Consider the following 21,306-nt stretch of genomic DNA (forward strand, 5'->3'; position numbering starts at 1 on the left):
ATTGGACTCTTATTTTCCTTTGTGGATGAGACACACCAAGTTCACTTCATTTTTTGGCCAAAATCACCTCTATTATCAAGAAATGAACTTCTATTATACAGAAATCAGGCAGCACATCTCGCTCTCTCTTTTCTTATGTGCAGAGATGTTTCTACCCAACTCTTTAGTCTTTTCCTCTTCCTCTATAACTTGTTTTTTTATTAAAATTGAATTTGTAACAAGGTTTTCCATTAGTTTTTTCCTTAAACCTCACAACCAAAGACCCCCACAGCACATGAACTATGTTTTATGATGATGCTGATGCCCAGATTCCTCCACCTGCTCATTTCCTGGCCAGATGCTGCCACCAAAGAGTTTTTGATGTCTAAGTTCTGCCTGATTTGCTTTAGGACAGCCCTTTAACCAGTTTCTTTTAATAAACATGTAGGTATTTATCTCTGCATTTTCTCTCCCACAGTAAAATTTAATTGATTTCACGGAGATGAAAATAGATGCAAAAGGCTCAGCATTTCCAAGGGTATCACACAAACCTCGCTTCCTTAAAAATGTAACCAACAAAACCAACAAGAAACTAGGTCAAAATGAGAGTTGAGGTGGGTGATTTGTGGTTGCACAGGAACCTCAGGAACACAGAGAGCAACGGGGTCAGATCCCTCATTAGGAAGTGTAGGTGGGTGCAGCAAAGCTTGCACCTCAGCATGCCTTAAAAAGGAAATGGGAACATACAGCAAGTCGTATTAGTTCACATCCAGATTTGGCCTAAGCAAGAACAAATTGCCAAAATGGGAAAATTATATACTAGTTCCTTAATGGCTGGGATGAGGTAGACCCATTTCTCCCCCACTCTGCTTCACACACCCAGTGGTTCCAAGAAATTATATTTGATAAATTACTTGTTTTCTTCATGCTGGTGTTCAGGTGTGTCACTAAAGTAGGAGAGTGGGGAATTACAGCCTGTGCTGCTGCTGCTGCTATTATTATTATTTGGCAGTAATTCCTCTAACTTTCTTCCCTGGAGGAAGACACAACTAGCTGGTCTCCTGCTCCCAAGGTCATCCCACCAGAACATATTAGCTATCTGCTTCTATTAGTTTCTATTATCGAGGTACAGAAAAACAAATAACAGTCAATATACAGTATTTCATGGCTTACCTTAAATGCGAGACTGGAACACATACCCCAAAGCCTAAGTAAGTACAAGACAAAGTCTCCATGAAACCTGATAGTACCAATCCCGGTGCCTGCACCCCACTTCTCAGACAGGCTTTAGGGAGGCTCCTGCCCTTCCATTTTTCTGTCATTTCTATAGAAAGGGACATTTCAACATACTGAGGGGACAAGTGGATTAATTCCTAATACAATTACCACTTTTTTGGCCTCCTTTATAGTCTTCAGAAGGTGTGAAATAAGTAATTTTCCACAGTTTTACAGGTACAATATAGACACTCCCAACAGCAGCTGATGCATTCCCATGCTACTGCTTCCCTTTTGACTGCATTATTTAAATCCTTTCTGACTCTCGTTTGTGATACAACATCTGTTCCCTCTGCCTAGCCATGTAGTAGTGGGTGGTGTGTTACTGGCTTTAAAGATGAGGGATATTTCCTTTCAAAGTGCAAGCAGTGATGAGGAGATATGCTTAGATAAATTACCCCATTATTGCTGTAAATTCTCAGCCCAGACAGCTTTGTGTCACAGCCACTTAAAAGGCAGGTTTGGAGTGAAGAATCTGTCCCACAGAGAGCAGACATAGTCTCCAGCTGGGAGCTCCTCCGTGGGAGCCCTGGAGAGACAGGAGACAAGCATTACTGACAGCCAAGCTGTGAAAGATAGAGAGAGGGTATCGGCAAGGGGTGTCAAGTCTTCCAGTTCCCTCTTGCTTTGAGGCTACTGCCTGTTAAATCAGTGCTTTAGAGCCAACTCAGAGTATTCAGTCTCAGTCCAGAACTCAGAAGACATCAGAAACACTTGAACATTTCAAGATTTTAACATTGAAAGGTTTTTGAAGTTAATTTTCCTTTTGGCTTTATTTTTCAGTGTTTAACTTTGCTGTTCCCATCTCCCATTCCTTGCCTGTTATCCCAACGGCTAGAATACACCCTGAATAGAAAGGGTGAGGGAGGGGAGAAGCCCCCTTTGCACTTCCTTCTGCAAGGAGTCAGAACTTGGTGAAGAAGGAACACATTCACAGTATCAATATTTGCAATAAGATGGTGCAAACCAGCAGTCTCAGGAGGTGACACTCCCTTTACATTTCACATGGTAAAGCAGCACATTCTAGCTGTTTGATGCCATCATTTTACTGCAAGAATGACTATATTCACTGCAAATTATTTCCTGAGAAGAGCTATGTGAATATAGTAATCCAAAAAAGGAACAAGATATTATTTGGGAAGAGCTGTTTCCTTTTGCACACAGTTTCTATGAGGTGACACAATTGTGAAAAGGATAAGGTGTCTGGATACATCCCTAAATATACCTTTGTGCAAGCGGTAAGTCAACTGCAAATTCATCTGGAAAATGCTGCTGCCCTGCCCCACTCTCCCAAGTGACGATATCCTCACGCTGGCAAAAAAGAAAAGCAGTTTTTCCTGAAAATGCTCAGATGGAAACGTTTCACCTTTTCTTTCATTTCAAAAAGTTTTTCCTCTGTTTTCTTGCAGTGGTATGAAGGATGCCTCCAGAGCAGCCAGTTGACTTTCTATATCACAGCCAACTATAACAGACTTTTGAATGTAATTCAGAGATATTAGGCAAGAGCCTAAATTTCTTCACACCATGACCTGTTCCTCTGTCCCTATCCCTGTCTCTATCCCCCACTCCCTGTCTTACTGCTGCCTCACCTGCCAGCTGTGCCCCTGAGGTACTGCCCTGCTTCCCTTCAGCAACATGTTTTTCCTCCTTGTGAGATAATGAATTTCTTTCCAAGGAAAAAAGACACTGGGTAATAAACCCTCTAGCTCCCATCCTCTCAGTTTCCTTCGCTCTTTTCGTGAAGGCCATTTTGGTTTCAACTAAATAATAACAAAAATCAAAAATTTTAAAAAGCACAAAAAAAAAACCCTAAAAAAATTAAAATAAACACACACAAAAAAAAAATCCCAGAAAAAAAAAACAACAAAAAACAGCCAGAGAGAAAGCATCACCTCATCTTTAACAAATTACCCATGTGAAAGATATGTTAATGAGCACACTGTGAGAAGCACTGCAAAAGTCACCCATGCCCATCCATTTTGATAGGAATTTTTTTAATGGATTCAAAAATCCACCTTTTTGAATGAATTAAATTTTATGAAAAGCTCCCAAAGGGAAACAGCTGATTGGCCTTCATGAAACCTGAACAACAAGCCATAGGATGACAGGAATTGTCCCACTTCTAGACAAAGCTAGGCACTGAACCACTTCCTCCATGGTTTGGAAGGTCGTAGTCTTCATGGAGGACGGGCTGGGTTGTGTTTGCTTCTGCCTGCACAGAGGAACAATATCATCTCATCACATCTGGGCTCTGCTCTCGGCTCCCTGGCAATAGCCCAGCATGGGGAAAAGCCTGCTCAACCTGCCTCCAGCATGAGAGAGACCAGAGAAAGCCTGCAAGGAAAGAGGGGGAGAATATAAGAAATCATGTCAACAGAGACAGCAGAAGGCATGAGATGCTGATTTGTGTTACAGCCATGGTTAATGCCACTGGGGCATGGTGCTTATGATAAGCTGGCAAAGGTTAGAAATCCCCCCAGAGCAGGGATGCTGTGCCAATATTTACATATGCATTTCTGAGCATTTTCACTGTTGATCTCTGGTGTGTTCACGGGCAGGAATGAAGAAACCCATGAAATCTTACCATCACCTGAACAGCAACACTCTCCAAACTGCAACTCAGGAGAAAAAGAAAACCAGTAAAAAGAAAAATCATTTGAAATGCAGGTTCTACAGAAAACACCAAGATAGTACAGGTGGAAGGGAGGTGGTGGTGAAGCACTCGCTGTGTTTTCTAGGGTTTTAATAATTTGACTCCTGAAAAACTAACCAGGATGCTAACTCACCAGAGTGCTTTGCTCTTGGCAGGCGAAGAGGGGTACAGATAAGTCTGAAGTGTTTACATCTTGAACACTTTGGCAATTGTTTCCTTCAGATGTAAACTGGAGCATTCTGTTAAACAGCTTTGAAACTCAAAATAAATAATATGAAACACTGGGACAAATTACCATTAATAAAGATAGGTTCACACACGCAGAGAGAGCAGATGAAGTGGGGAGAAGGGAATCAGTCTTGACTTGCCTGGTTAAATATAAATGCTGTGATGGGGTCTCAAAGGTACTCAAGATCAGGTAGTTGATAAACTGTTTACCATGCAATGAGATTTTCTACTTAACACTAAAGATATTTTTACTGGAAAAACAATACAAACTGGGTTTTAGCCTCATTTATCTTTTCTATGGTTAGACATTTCCCTTTTTTTCCTTTTTTTTTTTTTTATTTGATTGTTGATTTTCTTTTATATAAAACATTTAGAAATCCCTGCAGGTTCTAGTGAGCTTTCATGGCCCTTTGTGCATCTTACGTTTAGATAGAGGAATTTTGAGTTGCTACAAAGCTATAGAGATTAAATTGTTTTTCAGTAATGCCTGCCCTCAAAATAGTTTTCAGTTAGCTTTATAACTCTCCAATATTGCCATAACATTCCCACCATTCAAATATCACTGCCATCATCATCCAGTTTGCAACAGCAAAATTGAGTTTCAACTTCTCCCACAACGTGTAATGTATTAGAACAGGTAAAACTTTGTAATATGCCATGAGTATCAGTGGGAGTTTCAGGTAAATTTAAGGAAGGAAACATTTAGATTATACTTCTAGGTGAAAACTGTGTGCAAATAGCAAGATTGATTTGCCTACTCAAGAATTTACCACAGGAAATGGAAAAGAGCCCAAACATTCAGCAAACTGAAAATATACTGTGGCAAAGGGAAAGGAAAACATCAGAGGGAACAATCCTGACCTGAAGCTGATCAGCTTCAATTCAAATTTTTTATTTCTAGGCTTTATTTTTGCAATGGAACAGTGCAATACTGCAGGTATTCCTGAAGTGATTTTTCCTCTCAATTTTATTCAAATCATCTGTAGCCTAAGGAACATGATAGATATGAGTTATGGCTCCTAGTATTAAAATACCAAAACAAATTATTAGCATATAAAAATTGATATTATCTATTCAGATGCGTAACTTTGAAATATGGTACATACCACAGTGTACCTATCTTGAATCATAAAACTTGTCAAAGATATCAAAAGTTTATTGCCTTGGAAGATTCATGCAGCAACATTGGAACACTTGATTTACGTCTTAACAGCTTTTCATAATTCTTGCAGGCATGCAAGCATTTCACAAGATTTATTTAAACAGAGAAAAAATAATTTAAGAAGACAGAGCAGCTTTTTCTCCTAATCAGGTGAGATAGACGCTCTTTCAAACCACTCTAAGGATCAAGTTTTCCATTTTCCTTCCTATAATTGTTTAATACAATAAATCTTTCCACTTAAATTCATTTCATAAACATAATAGTTATTAATGCAACAAAGCAAGCACGTTTTCATAATGGTAATGGACAAGCAAAAAGTGTATTATACCCAAATGATGTAATGACACGTATCTGTTCCACTATCTGTGCAATATAAGGTTGTCAAAGTGATTCTTCCTGTGGCCTCAGGCCCTGTGCCCCCACCAGACCTCTTTCACCATCAGCAGCTACCGCCTGCTCTCCTGGAACACTGACTGCCTGCAGTAGTTTAAAAAACAGTCCAATCTCTTTCACTAATGTAGCTCTGATTGAGTTTTGCTGCATGAGCGAGGGGAAAAATTACAATAGGAAAATTTCTTAATACAATAAAATGTGAAACATGGAAAACAGCAGCAAACACAATGGGCCTTAATAACAAAGCGTCTGACAATGCAATTTCTATGCAGCTTGCAACATAATCACAGTCTCCCATAACAGCCTCAGCCTGGAGACTACCTTCCATTCACATAACTTTCAGTTGGCTCAGGAAAACCAAAATTCAAACTGCTAGTCTTAAAATGCATATTCTCCAAACGCACTAGTTCAGCTTTTCCTAGCTGTAGACATGCTTCCAAATGAAAGAAGAAGAAAGCTAGAATGTTTTAGGGGGATCTGTTCTAGAGACCATACCTTTTTCTGCAACGATTAAAAAGATGAATTTCTGTTGTCAGTAACTGCAGTGAAAAGTACTGAAAGCTCAACCCTTAATTACAAAGTAAAAAACAAAATGTGGCAATTGACCTTTGTTCATGATAACAGCAAAAAGGCATGGCTGGAGGCTTCCATGTTTGTTACTGAGAAAGAAAATCTTTAGTGTCTGCTGTGAGCTTTTCTCTTGATGCTGACTATGGCTAAAAAAGGGACAGGTATGCTGTTGGCTGCCAGATAAAATGCCATTCATAAAACCAGCAAGTTAGAGGCTACACAAATTCCAGTATTTAACATCTTAATACTGTGTTAACTTTGTCTGTTTGAAGTGTGCAGACACAGAATGCAGAAGAGTCAAAGCACTAGTATTATTCTCAGATGCAGCCCTTGGCCACCGAACACCACATATGTAGGTTAGTGGGAGCCCCAGGGATACATGGGAGCCAAGTACAAGACAATTTTCAAGTTTCAAATACAAGAGTCTCATGTGAACTAGCGTTTGACACACACACATTTATTTAGGTGCCCAGTAGAGGAAACTGTCTTTTTCCCCATTTTGGTGGAGGTAAAATTGAAGCAGGATAACTTTGAATGAGCTGTTGAAACTCATTTAATAGGTCCTGGGTTCATTGCACTCACATTTATCTGTTAGAATCAAGTGTGCAGGATTGTCTCTACCAACACACCCAGAGCTCCAGCTGAAGAGCATCCCTCACTGCTGGTAACACCAGCAGCCATAAATAATTTCTTTTACTAGGACTTGAACTATAGATAAAAGGCAAGGGACGTCCAACATATCCAAGTATTGCTTGTAAGAACATTACAAGGAAATCAGTGTCCAGGAAGAAATTAAAACTGGGAATATTTATTTCAAGTTATTGAAGCCCCCTGGCTGCAGGAAGGCTCACAGGGACAGAAGCCCTGGGAAGCCAGCTGTCAAAAGTCTCTAAGTCCAGTCTAAGAAGTACTAGACAATGATCTGAAGCTAACTCGAAGTCTTTCACATACATAAGTCACATAAGGTAGCAAAACCCTCTTTTTTTATTATAGATTGCATAGCTGCAAAAGTCTTTAAAATTACCAGAACTGCATATTACAGTGCAAAATCATATGTTTATGTTGGATCTGCAAAATGAAACACGCCATCACAAAATATATAAATTTAAGTACTATAAAAGCTAGAAGAATCTCTCAACATCTTTTGTTTTGACATTCTCTTATAAAAACATTACAGTATTAAAAAAATACCCCACAGGATACACCTCCATCAGAAGATACTCACCAGGAATACCTCCAAGGGATCCCAAGTGTTGTAACAGGCCACGAAGCAACTGGGATAGCTGGAGATGATGGCAACTAATGCCCAGTACTGCATCTACCCTCTTCTGCTTTAACCCAAGAAGAGCTGCCAAAGGAAACTGGGAATTTCCTCAAAGATCAAGGCATGTTTAACCACAGAGCTTTGGTCTCTGGCCAACTCTTGTTCTTTCAAGCAAAAAACTTTAGCACCAAGCATATGGCAAATGCTGTTTCCCTCCAGATCAATATGTTATCCTATCATTTACAGGAGTGAAATGTACCCAGCCTGTCTCCTCAGTTGGTCACATAATTTCTTTTCTCAGTTACACCACACTGCTAGACATCCGTGCCTCCACACTAAAACAAACTTTTGCAGTAATGTAATAAAGATGTGTAAGCAGAGTCCCTGGCCTATTTCAAAGGCTAGTGTAAAATCCTGACTATATGATCATTTCAAAAGCCGCTACAAGACTGCCTAATGTTTGGCTGCAATCTACTGCATGTTCATAGCATGGCAGTTGTTCCACCAAGTCTTGTACAAGATTAAAAAAAGGGGGAGAGGGGAAGTGGACCCATCTCTAAAAATATTTTCTCTCAATTCTACAGTTATGCTTGTCATCTGATAAGAAGATTATAGTGATGTTCTGATCCTGCACTATATCGATGTGATCCTATTGCTGACTTCAGGGGCATACATGCACACTTAAGCCAAGATGCGATACAAGCCTTTGTGGGCTTATTTCATACATGAAGTTGTATTTGTCCTGCTTAATATGTTAGAGCATCACAAAGATAACTTATTCATGTAGTAGAGCTTTAAGTTCTTTGAGGTCATGGTGTGCTATATACAGTAAATGTGCAGTATTGCAGTTATTAATAATAAGTAGGCTTGGCATAATTTTGTCCAACCTTTCCCGTTCCCCCTTTTCTGTTGATCTTTGTGACAATTCCTTAAGAAAAGGTAAATACTTCTCTCTTTTTGCAGCATAATCTCCTTATGTTTATCAGCTGTAACTGCAGCTTGGTCACAGTAATTAAAATACACAACCTCTACTTGTTAATGTAGGGAAGAAAAGTAATTTTCACTGTCATCTTTTCAAAACATTTGTTCAAATTGTAGCCACAAAGAATACACACCTGCTAATGTATCACGTGCCAAAAAAAACCCTCTGTATGACTCAAGAGAAGCAAATGCCAGCTTCATCAGCAATGGATTTGGTTGATAAACCAAAAATCTGTCATAGTAAAAGCCAACATTTATTTTTCCTAATATACAATAAATTGTAGTATGATAAATATAACATTTTCCTTAATATCAAAAAAGCATCCTTTCTGTCCTATAGGGACTCTAACAGCAGGGGTCCTGGGGCCACTGGCACTGCTGGCTGCAGGGTCAGCATCAACATGTGTGCAAAGAAACCCATGGCTGTACCAGAGGCTGATTAACAAAGAGCCTCCCCCCAAAACCCTTGTTTTCTTACCCTTACAACAGCCACAAAGTTACTCAATCAACTGACATTTCTTGGAATGCAAGTCAAAATGAAGATGACAGAAGTGTCAGAGTAAATTAACAAACCAATTAAACCAAACTTTTGTCTGAAGGAGGCAATGGGACCTAAACAAATCAGAGTTTAAGCATACTCCCTAATTTGTTCACATTTATTTACCGCTAAATATAAGGTCAACTTCAATGCAAAGATTTAAGAAATGCAAAATAAAAGGATTTTTATCATTTGGTTGGACTCAGGAGGCTTTATTTGTTGACACGAACTGTAGCCACACACAACAATCATCACTTACCTCCTGGGTCACACTGCATTTTCCATCCTTTTAGGTAAAGTCTTGAGATTACTGATTGCATGAATCAAAGCACCAGGGCATCACTGCTACCTCCAAGCCGCCGCACACCAGGCTGCTGGATGGGATGGTGATGAATGGATCTGTTCTCAGTGTGCTCCTAGGGGACAGGAGAAACCAAGGAAATTGGTGAATGTTAAGTATTTTTATAAATGGCTGCCAAGTCACTTCCAGAGTGCAAGTAATGAGTTTCTATTTTATTTTGCATTCAACCTGAACGGTGGTGAACCCAATGCTGAAAATATGTGAAAGCCCATCTAATCCTGGGGGGCGCATGTGAATCATTGTTTAAAATCCCATTGGAACCGAGCAAAAGCTTAACGATTATCCTATAGCATATCTTGTCCTTCCATTAGCCTCTGAGCTCAAAGTGTGCTTATTTCAAACAAAACAAAACAAAAAAAGCTATAATTTGAGGCTTAGAAATTAAACTTATTTGAAATCATGTATTTTGTGTTATCCATTAATTTGGCTTACGTAAAACACTATTTTTTTTTTCAAATACTCAAGGACATTTAGGAGCAGATACATAAAACCCCCCAAACAAACAAATCACATGCCTCTTCTCTTGGGCAAGGAATGGGATACACAGAGAAAAATTAACATGAGCTACAAACTAAAGATCCAAGACCTGTGCAGTCCCATAGATTCATTTTACAGGACTAATTAGATGACGTTAGCTGGCACTTCCAAAGCCAGCATGGCAGCTATATACATCCTGGTGAGATATGCAAGACAGCAACAAGAGAAGCTGTCAAAATGCCAGATGCATTTGAGACTCCCTTGACACAATGCAATACCAAATTCTCTCTTCCTCTGTATATACCTCAATTGCCGAGGTGAGCAGCTCCAGCGCTGGCACAATTGATGCATGGGGGGTGTTCCCAAACTGCAGCTCATGCAACAGCAGCTGAGGAAACCCTAGTGGGGCTGGAGCAATAGTGGGCAAGCCCCTAACACCTATAAAAGAAGCTCTTAGGAAGCACTAGTGACCAGGTTGGGCATATGGACAGTATGGATGGCAGCAGTGAGCACACCCGTGGGAGATACACCCCTGTAGAGGAACATCTCTAACTAGTGACAGAGCTCTGAGAGGAAGCCAGTAGGTTGAGGACTATCAGGGAGCACATGTGAGAGAGAGGCAGACTACAGGAACTGCACCCTGCTTTCCTTGAGACAGAGCCCATACACAGACAAGACGTGACATGGAGGATTCCCTATCCTCTCTCCACCTGGCTGAACATGGTGACTTAAACAGTAGGGCAATGGTGACAAGTTCCTGCCTGGCGCAGCAGTCACATTTCCTCTGTGACCACCCCACCTTCCCAAATGCCCTTGAACAATAGATATGAGGCTCTGCATGTGGAACCAAGCAATTACAGGAACGATAACAACAATGAAACGAAAGAGGGTCTGATTCTTGGTGAAGTAAGGAGAGGGGGAGGATCATCAGAACCTCTACCTCGGACTTCCTGAGGGCAGACTGTGGCCTGTTTAGGAGCCTGGTTGAGAGAGTTCCTTGGGAGGCTGTCCTGAAGGGCAAAGGAGTCCAGGAAGGCTGGACATTCCTCAAGAAGGAAACCCTGAGGCATAGGAGTAAGTTATCCTCCTGTACTGAAATATGAGCAGGCAGGGAATAAGACTGGTCTGGATTAACAAAGAGCTTTGGCTGGAACTCAGGAAAAAAAGGAAAGTTTATGACACAAGTCTTATGAGGAACAGCTGAGGGAAGTGGGGTTGCTGATCCTGGAGAAAAGGAGGTTCAGAGGAGACCTTATTGCTCTCTACAACTACCTGAAAGGAGGTTGTAGCAAGGTGGGGGCCAGTCTCTTTTCCCAAGTAATAAGTGATAGGACAAAAGAAAATGGCCTCAAATTTTACTGGGGGAGGTTTAGATTGGATATTAGGAAAAATGTGTTCACCAAAATGGTTGTCAAGCATTGGAACAGGCTGCCCACAGCAGTGGTGAATTCACCATTCCTGAAGGGATTTAAAACGTTTTGATGTGGCACTTAGGGACATGGTTTAGTGCTGGACTTGGCAGTGCTGGGTTCACAGTTGGACCTGATGATCTTAAAGGTCTTTTCCAACTTAAATGATTCTATGATTCATATCACTAATGTCAGTTATGAAATGTTTACAGGGAAGGGTGAAAGACCACCAATTTGCTGAGGAAATCAGAGGTTATCACAGGCCACCTTTCTGACAAAAAGATTGATCCTTAACAAGAAAGAGAAGCTGCCTTTTGCTATGGCTTTGATCAGTGAGGACTCATGTATAATTTAACAGTGCTGTGGCTAATAGCAACGAGAAATAATTTACTCCTCTTTTAATGGATAAGTACTCCTCTCTCTTTTCTCAGCATACTAGAAGAGCTTCTAGCAAGTGATCACTCCTGCTTGGATCAGGCATCACCCATTCCCTAGCACCACTGATGTGGAGGGAGCTTGCTCAGACTCACTGGGAGCAGCAGGACAACAAATGGCAATCATTGCATGGGAATACTGAGCGCTGCTGGCAAATGCCTGTATTGCCCTCCCCAAACATATTCCCTAGGGTTTCTGGAAGAATTACACCTCTATTAAAATAATCAGAAGAAATAACAAACTGAGCTCCTAATCCTTCCCACCACCCACCAGCAGGTGATGTACCTTCCTTCCCCTCCATGAACCCTGCAGTAAGCAGCGTGACTCTTGGGAAGATTTTCTTGATTCATTTTTGTCAACATGCAGATAACTTTCCTACTTTGGGGTAGAAACAACCTCTGGAATTGCACATGGGGCAGGGACATACCTGGATGCACAAAGCCAGTGGCTATCCCGCCTGCCACGCGACACTGCTGGCAGGGAGCTTCAGGAACACAATATATTCTAACAATTCTCACAGACTTTTGCCTTAAGAAGCTTATGAGAAAATGGCTGTTTCTTTATAGAAACAAAACATGTCACCTGAGAAAATAAATTCTGTTAGGTGATAAAATGTGCTTCATTTCAATATTAAAAACAGATTTCCAGCAGTTTTTTTCACAGCATGTCTTTTTGGTGGTGCGATGGCTTTCATTCTTTCTTTGCTCCTAATGATGAAATAAAGTTTGCAGTTCCCAAGATATTAAAGTTAAGCAGATAAAGACACAGACCTAAGTTGGGGGATTGTGCAGTTTTGTGGCTGTGATCATATAATAAGATGCAGAAATGCACAGCAACTTAAGAAAGCAGTGTTAACGAAGGAAAAGGCCAAAGCTCTGTGAGTGCTCCCATTGCCCATGGCTGAGGTTAGTACCACAAAAACTTACTACCACCTATAATTAATAGAAATCATGCCATAGAATCATATCATAGAATGGTTTGGGTTGGAAGGGAACTTAAAGCTCATCCAGTTCCAGCCCTCTGTCATGGACAGGGACACGTTCCACTAGACCAGCTTGCTAAAAGCCCTATCCAACCTGGCCCTGAACACTTCCAGGTATGGGACAGCCCCAGCTTCTCTGGGCAGCCTGTGCCAGCTCCTCAGCACCCGCACAGCAAAAAACTTCCTAATGATCTATATAATGATGTGGGTATGCACCTGGCTCTTTGTAAAATACCTGTTTGGAACTTGATCAAAAGAAGCTTCAATTAAAGAAAAAAAAGCCCAAAACAACTGTCTTTTATATCAGTGTTACTGGGATCTTGCGTTTGTGCAACACTGGGGATACAGTGCCCTGGAGGAGGACAGGAAGCTTGAGCATTTAATGCAAGGATGAGAATTTGTCCACAAGTGTCCCTGGATACTCTTTTATACATTCCCCCTTTTGGCAGGGGATACAAAACAAGCCACCAGGAAGGTGAACGCCTGCCTCAGTGCCCAGTGTTCTCAAGCCAGTGCAGCCCTAGCCCCACACCCAGCCACAGCAGCACCCAGCCCTCCCCACTGAAGCCTGCTGCATGCCCTGCTCTTTCCACTAAGCCTGGCCTTCATGGCTTTTCCAGCACCAGTGCACACCCCAGCTCTGCTCAGCTAATCCAGTTTGCCTGGCAGAGTGACTACACCCTGAGCTGCTCAAGTCTAACAGAAAGACTAGTGCTTGTCAGAGCTTGGGAAAATCAGAGCCCCCAGCCGAGGAGGTGAATCCTCAAGGAGACTTGCGGAAATGTTGCTCCCCTTGAGCCTTGGCAATGGGCTTTCAGTGAAGTGAGCAGTCACTAGGTCACAGCATGGAAATGCTGCTCAAACTGGAACAGCGTTAGAGCTAAAATTCATTTAAATTCATTACTTCTTTATTATTATTATTATTTTAAAGGAAGTATTTGGAGTTAATACGCTTAAATGTTATTGCTTCTTCCCAGACATGAGGTGTTTCAGTATAAAAGTCACCAGGTGGCTTTTGAGTCCGTATGACTGAAGAGAGAGATACCCTCTACCAAGAGATCAGGGCATCCTGGAAGAGCTACACCAAGGCCAATGTCTCTTTTGCCTTGGAAACTGTATGCAGCAAACACCTACATAAAGATGAATGTTATTATGCCATGCTATGCTGGGTATTTCCACTGAGGATATAGAAGCTTTGTTTTCAATTCTACTTGTAATGACATAGTCAAGACTGCTACCAAGTACAAAACCTAGTTGAAGTATATTCTAAGGTTTATCAACAAAGTCACATTATCTCAAGTTAACATCCCATTAAAAGCACATAATTCACTTAACCCTTACACTCCTAGATGCTGTAGGAAAGGCGCAGTCTATTTCTTGCTATTTGAGAATAAATTCAAGTCCTAGAACTCATTATGCAACCTATTTTTCAATAAATAGGGTTTTCATGCTACACTAACACACAGCAGGGTCAGAAAAAATAACCCTCATTTATTTCACCATGGGGAAAAAGCCACAGACTGAAACTCACCCTAGCTCTATCATCATTATACGCATTTTAGCAAATGTATTTGAGATGCTATGCAAGTTCTTTATTCAGGAAACAACATGACAGTCTCTCTTACTGATGGCTATGCAGCATCTCACCACAGGCGCCAAGCTCCCAATACGAGTTCTCAGACTCCATGAGGCTGTCTTCTTAATTACTTCACTAATATCTTGATTCAGATTAAAATTGTTGTAAAACATCTATTGTCTATATAAAAGGAAAAGTTATGCACTTCTATTCACATCTTAGGCATAAAATGTAGGTGCACATGCATGAAGAAGAGCAAGACCCCCATCAGCTTGTGGACTAGCAAAGGATTACAAAAACCAAGAGAATTTGATGATCTAGATCTGATGGAATTCGTCAATACAGTCAGCACAAATGGCTATAAAACCATTTTACTTATGGATGCTTCTTTTCAATTTACTGGCTGGTAAGACGGGATGTGTAAATGCTGCTATCTTCTGTCCTTTTCATAAAATCACAGACTGGTTTGGGTTGGAAGTGACCTTAAAGTTCATGCAGTTCCAACGCCCCTGCCATGGGCAGGGACACCTTCCGCTAGACCAGGTTGCTCCAAGCTGCATCCAACCTGGCCTTGAACACTGCCAGGGATGGGGCAGCCACAGCTTCTCTGGGCACCGTGTGGCAGTGCCTCACCATCCTCACAGCAAAGAATTTCTTCCTAACATCTAATCTAAATCTATTCTCTCTAGTTCAAATCCATTCCCCCTTGTTCTATTCCTACCTGCCCTTGTAAAAAGTCCCTCTTGAGCTTTCTTGTTGGCCACTTTAGGCACTGAAAGTTGCTTTAATGTCTCCCTGGAGACTTTTCTTCTCCTGGCTGAATAAGCCCAACTTTCTCAGCCTGTCTCCATAGCAGAGGTGTTCCAGCCCTCTGAGAATCTTTGCAGCGTCCTCTAGATTTGCTCCAATGGGTCCACATCCTTCTTATGCTGGGTGTCCCAGCTGGAAGCACTACTGATAGGGGCTCTTACAAGAGTGGAGTAGAGGGGGAAGAATCTGTAGAATTTCTCATATGCAGAAAGTAAATCCCATGCTGACTCTGGCATGCTCAACTAGCCACACCACTGCAATGTTTGGTAAGGCATCACTTTATGCACTGGTGTCATTCAGCTGTGAGAGTGAGTATCACCAGGAGAGACCCCAGGCAGGCCTTAGCAGGATAACCAACAGCCTCAGACATTCTCCCTACCAGTGAAACAGAAACAATTCCATTTTCTTTTTAAAGTAAATAAATGAAACCCAGCTCTCCATATTTCACAATATACATATACACCCAAAACAAATAGCTCGCAGCAGTCTTGTGGATCTTTTACTGGATTTTTCCTTTCATACCGAGAAGATTCAGAAAGTTCTAATTGAAACAAAATCTGAAAATAATGTCAGAATAACTGGCAAAGTATTTACTATTCATTAGAAATAATTCACTCAGTTTGAGCTGTTGCAAGGGTCCCACTGTTATTTGCCTCACCCACAGTAGATGCTATCACAAGGAAAGGCTGATCATATGGACAAGCAGCACATAATTTTCTTCTCATCTGACCCTCAAACTTAGCAATTTTCTCTTTTATAACATTTTATGGAGAGGAAAGAAGATGATGAGTAGGGGAAAGAATCGGTAACAGAGAAGATAATAGTAAAAAGAGTCAGGAAAGAGGTGATATATAATTTACTATGAACAGCAGCAGCGGCACAAAGACTTCAGGAATTACATAGACAAAGCACGAACAAAATCTACATTCTCAATATAGAAATTTTCTTGCATTTTGTGTCCTTTCTTTCCACTTATTTTGGAATATATATTTTAAGGATTCATTTTAATAAAAGAAAAATATCTTCCTTTATAGAAGTACATGTTCTTCTGGCTAAAGTGATACTGTCTGGACATTTGATGCAACAGTTCAATAGGTTTTGGCAATGCAGAAAGGCATAACATGGTAATGAGACAGAAATAAGAAGTGTTTAACAAAAGTTAGTCTTAATTCAAAGTTTTGTACAATCTACTATATTTGATATGTATATGAAATGATAATAACAAAAAACAAAATAAATACAAAACAACAGACAAAATAAAAATACTGTTGTTTCCTTTGGCATCACCTGTAGTATGACGTGAATTGAAACTGGTATGGTACTATTTGGTAGCCACAGGGTATCAGAAATAGGACTGCTAGTTGGTTAGTTCTTTTTAGAGGAAATTTTCACACAATGCTGTAATTCTGAACAGCTTCAGCCTGTTAGGATGAGCCACAGATACATCCAGAGACTCTTTCACCACTAAGGTTTTCACAGCCATGTGGGGATTTGGGAGAGATTTTTGTGTTATTTTTGTAAAATAAGAATAATTAAAAAAAAATTATAAGAAAATAACTGCAGTGGAAGATATTTCATCTTTCTAAACACAATGAGGAACCTAAACAAAACTACAGAAACATAAAGTTTATCTTATTCCCTAAACTCTCCTTCCTTAATTCTGTTATGAGTGTATGGGTGAAACTAATTTTTCTTACCCAATGTAACTTCATTTACTGCTTTTTTTTACAGCTGAAAACTGCATCAAAGCTGGATCACACCCTCTCCCTATCTTTAGTCAGCCACATCCACCTCTCATCTTCCTTCTTGTGGCTACTGCAAACAAGAGGCAACATTATTTCCAGCAGTGAAAAGAATATACTTTCAGAAATAACTTCACTGCATACTTGTCAGGTGAATATCCCACACAAACAGCTTTTGTGGCACAACCACAAACCATTAAGCAGGCAAGTGCAAAGCCCTCCTGCTCCTTCTGCCCTTCCACTGATGCTCAGGGTGGGTTTGTCTTTGCAGGATAAAACACATTCCCCTTCTCTGGCTGACTCCAGACAAGTGTTCACACAACAGCAAGGGCGAGGTTGTAAGCTTTGTTGTAAAATGACTGTATGTGAAACAAGGAATGACAGCATGTGGTGGGATGCTGGTAAGATCTCATTACCTGTGAGACCTGAGAAAAACCTCCTTCAACTTGTCAAGCTCTAATAAAATGTTTTTTGTTGACAGCCTTCTACTGTAGTTCCTCTGGCACCAAGACTCCTGTTATCTGATCCCAGTATTCACAGCGGGAGCAAGGATAGGACTTCCCATCAACTTCATGGTTCCTAACCAAGGTTTTGTCCTTGTTGATGTCTTCCCTGACAAAAAACTGCTTGAGGTTGTGCAGTTTGGGATCTTCCCAAAAACCATCTTCCAGTCTGAAAGCTGTAAGGCCTGGATTGACATCAGAACCCCCTTTTTAAAAAATCACATTAAAAAAGAGCTTACATTTTCAGAAAGGTTTCCAGAACATGCATCTAAATTAGCTTCTTTGAATGGCATTCAAGCAGATCTTTCCACTCGAACCATACAAAGTGGTTATGAAGCTGAGCCTCCTGGTTTTGATACATTAAGACCAGCAGTGTAACTAGACCTGGAGCTCTTTAAATAATCCAAGGTGCAGGGAATGAGATCTGAAGCTAAAAGCAACCTCCAAAAACATGCACACAATAGCTTGCTAAGAAGTGAAAATAAATACAAATATTCCAATTACCATTGCTGCACTCATTTCCAGTCTCCAAAGACACCTAGCACGACCATCCCTTTCCCTCTGAATAGCTGATCAGCAGATTAAAATACTTTCATTATACTCCTTTTGTTTGAACAGGAACAATTGTGGCCATCTCTCAAAGCCTGCAGCTGAGGAACAATATCAGAGAAATGCCACACAGAAAATCTGTCAATAGGATCATTTCCAACTTATCTGAATATTTCTTCAATTTCCCTGTTAATACAAAATAAATAAAGAACACTTGCTTGCTAAATTCATGTACACTGACTGGGAAAGAAGAGGTAAGAGGAGGTGGGGAGAGAGGAGAGTGTTGCCTGAAGCAACAGGATATTCTTCAGGGATTTCTGAGATCACTGTTTTGCCGATTTCCCACCCTGACTTCCCAAAGGGACGAGGGAATTTCTGCAGTACAATCATCACTGAGAACCAAGATGTCCATCTATAGTTTTTGTAATTGAAACACCACAGCAAAATAGTTACTTCCCTACTCAGTAAAGAGTGAGTCTTACTTTGAGAAAGAAGGTGAAGCCGATCCAGGACATGCTTTGGCCAATCGTGAAAACAAACCTTAATGAACCAAAGAAGAAACTGCACGCAGATCCCATTGAGAGCATTTATGCAGCTCTGATTTCTGCAGTGCAGGCCCCATGCAGATGGTGTGAGGGTGTGTCGTGGTTTAAGCTCAGTCAGCCACACATCCGCTCTCTCACTCTCCCTCTTCCTCCCTCCCACTCCCAGAGCAATGGGGAGGAGAATCAGAAGAATGTAACTCCCACGGGTTGAGGTAAGAACAGTTCAGTAACTAAGGTATAACACAAACCACTGCTGCTGCCACCAATAATAATAATGATAAGGGGAATAACAAGGGAAGAGACTACAACTGCTCACAACCTGCCAATCGATACCCAGCCCGACCCTAGCAGTGAACTAGCCCTTCTAGGTAACTGCCTCATTCTACAACCTGAGCATGATGTGCTGTGGTATGGAATACCTCTTTGGTCAGTTTGGGTCAGGTGTCCTGTCTCTGCTTCCTCCTGGCTTCCCCTCCTCCCTAGCAGAGCATGAGACTCAGAAAGTCCTTGGTCAGACTAAACATTTGAGCAGTAACTAAAAACATCAGTGTTATCAGTGCTGTTCCCAGGCTGAAAGAAGGAGAAAAATGACTGGTACTACTGAACCCAGGACAGGGTGTGCTGGGCTTGCTCTGAAAACCTGAAAGGTGCACTCCCTTTTTCGCCCTGCAAGCTGTGGAGATGGAGGACCACAGGGGGTGGAGAACAATGTGCCATGGGGTAAGCACAAGTGTCAGCGCCTGTGCTGCCCCAAGACCCCAGAATCCTGACAGCCTCAGGGAAGCCATGTCCCCCAAGGGCAAACCTGGTGCTGGGCTTTCAGACCCCAGTGAAACAAAGCCCAAGGTTTACTATGCAAAAGTGCAGGTACAAGCTGCTGGTGCAGCAGCAACAGTACTCACAGCCTGAAAGAGATGTGATCTCCAGTGGCCTGGCAATTGACCTCTGTATGCAAAACTCATCTGGAAAAAGGCTCTCCACAGAAGCATCCAGACCCATTACAGTAGCTGATCCCACTAAATTCATCTGAAATATATCTGCTGTTTTCTTTTTTCTTTCTAGATGCTTGGACCAGACTTGCAGGGAGATGTACTTTCAAAATTCAGATTCATGCTGCTTTAAGGTTTTGTTTCAAATCTTAGCCATACAACTTCAAGCCTCATTAAGTTACAATATATAGGTTTTCAGTGAACTCAGCTGGTAAATACCGGCATGTTTCTGTGTTCCCAAGGAAAAAAAAAAAAAGAGATTTTCTACATGACTACAAGTTGCAGATGTAAAAAGTCCCAACAAAACATAAACCCAAACATTTCCCAGAGAGAACCAGCATGCTCTTTTTTAACATATGAAAAATCATTACAATCAAATCCTATTGTAAAATGCACTTCGGAATTTGTTTCACCAGCTTTATTACCTAGACATCCGGGATATTTTTATTTTTCCCCAAGTAGAAGCAAGTATCTAAATGAGAAGAAAATTGATGATATACAGCAAGCAAGTGGTTATGAAAAATAAGAGACCAAAATTTATCTCTATTGTTACTATACAGTGAAACTCATGTACCATAAACTGATACTGTAATGGAATAAATCAGAATGGTACCAATGATCATAATCCTTATTCTTTATGGTACAGACTAGAAATCAGGATTCAGGATCCCATTTTTCTTGGCATTATAAGAAGCAGAGCAGGGGAGACAGCTGGCGAGCTAATAACCTGTGTGACAGACAGAATGCTACGAGAAGGAAAAACAGAGAGGCAAAGGTTGGGAGATGGGGACAGCAAAATAACAGGGAGCAGAAGTTAGAGCTTGTCGTTTACCTAACTAGTGCCAGAGGGGCGAGCTGCGGCCATCAGAGCACAGCGAGATTTCAAAAGGGATTTAAAGGTTAACATAACAGCTTACATAAATGATTGGGACTTTTTTCCCTGCTCACAGGGTGGTGTAACACATGAAGAGAGATGAGACATGCAGGCACAGAGGTGACAGGAAGCACTGGCAGAATAAGACACAGTATGGAGAGAAGATTTTTCAACCACTTCTGGGAAGAAAGGGGTAGGATGCGATCAACAGGGATGTCTGCTTCCAGCAATACATTTACTGCACTTGAAAGGGGAGGAAATACATATGGTCTGGATGAGGGTCAAAACAGCCTGGAAATATTCCTCTCAGGTGGAGCTCAGGGACAGTTAAACTGTGCAGGCGAGGTGAAGATCAAGGTGAAATGCCAGAAAGAGCATCTGGTGCGTAGTTGCATGGAGTTACCTGGGGCAGTACAGCTGGATGGAAGTCAAAGAACAGATTAATGCTCCTAAGGACTGAACAGGCTGAAGCAAGCCAGACCCTGGACTGACATGCAAAGAAGCAAGATTTATGTTGGCATTTCTAGGAAGAAAAAGGCTACAAGATAAATCCAGAGCTCGTTACATGATAGAGAATCCACACAGGAAAAAATGAGAACCCACACAGGAAAAAAATGCTTCTCATTGCCTTATTAATGCAACTGCTTTAATCAACAGTTGCTCAAAGGCCAGGAACCCATTCTTTCAAATGTTATTCATATGTCATTATTCATTCATATACCCAAACTAAGATAGGAACTAAGAAAAATTTCAGGATAAGCAGTCTCACTGAAAGGCAATATACAATAATTCTTAAATATGTGTAATCTTTTAATGAATTAAGGGGTTTTATATATTTATTTAGTATTTTTTTTTTAGTATGTAGACATGCCACTTGGAAGAGACATAGCTATCAGTGGTAAATAAGTAGTAGAAACTGTTTTACCTGCCAAACACCTAGGGTCAATCCTCACTCTCACAACTCTCATCCAGCAGCATGCATTAGCTTCACATCTTCATCCTTACCTGTTC

The 21,306-nt window shown here is 41.0% G+C and overlaps 1 long non-coding RNA gene across 2 annotated transcripts in view; it reads right to left on the minus strand.

Annotated features, from left to right (window-relative positions):
• Nucleotides 1-21,090, minus strand: part of LOC133270489 (uncharacterized) — a 36,083-nt gene extending 14,993 nt beyond the window's left edge. The window contains exons 1-3 of one of the 2 annotated variants that reach the window (XR_009743790.1): nucleotides 20,699-21,090; nucleotides 9,303-9,459; nucleotides 1,653-1,783 (exon numbers count right to left, since the gene is read on the minus strand). This is a non-coding gene — a long non-coding RNA (uncharacterized LOC133270489). Of the gene's footprint in view, nucleotides 1-1,652; nucleotides 1,821-9,302; nucleotides 9,460-20,698 lie in introns of both variants that reach the window. The other variant, XR_009743791.1, reaches the window with a different exon arrangement.
• Between the last annotated feature and the right edge of the window lie 216 nt (nucleotides 21,091-21,306).

Source organism: Pezoporus flaviventris, unplaced genomic scaffold (assembly GCF_033815535.1).
Source record: "Pezoporus flaviventris isolate CSIRO_AGI_PZ_B2104156 unplaced genomic scaffold, CSIRO_AGI_Pfla_v1 ptg000021l, whole genome shotgun sequence".
Classification (NCBI taxonomy): Eukaryota; Metazoa; Chordata; class Aves; order Psittaciformes; family Psittacidae; genus Pezoporus; species Pezoporus flaviventris.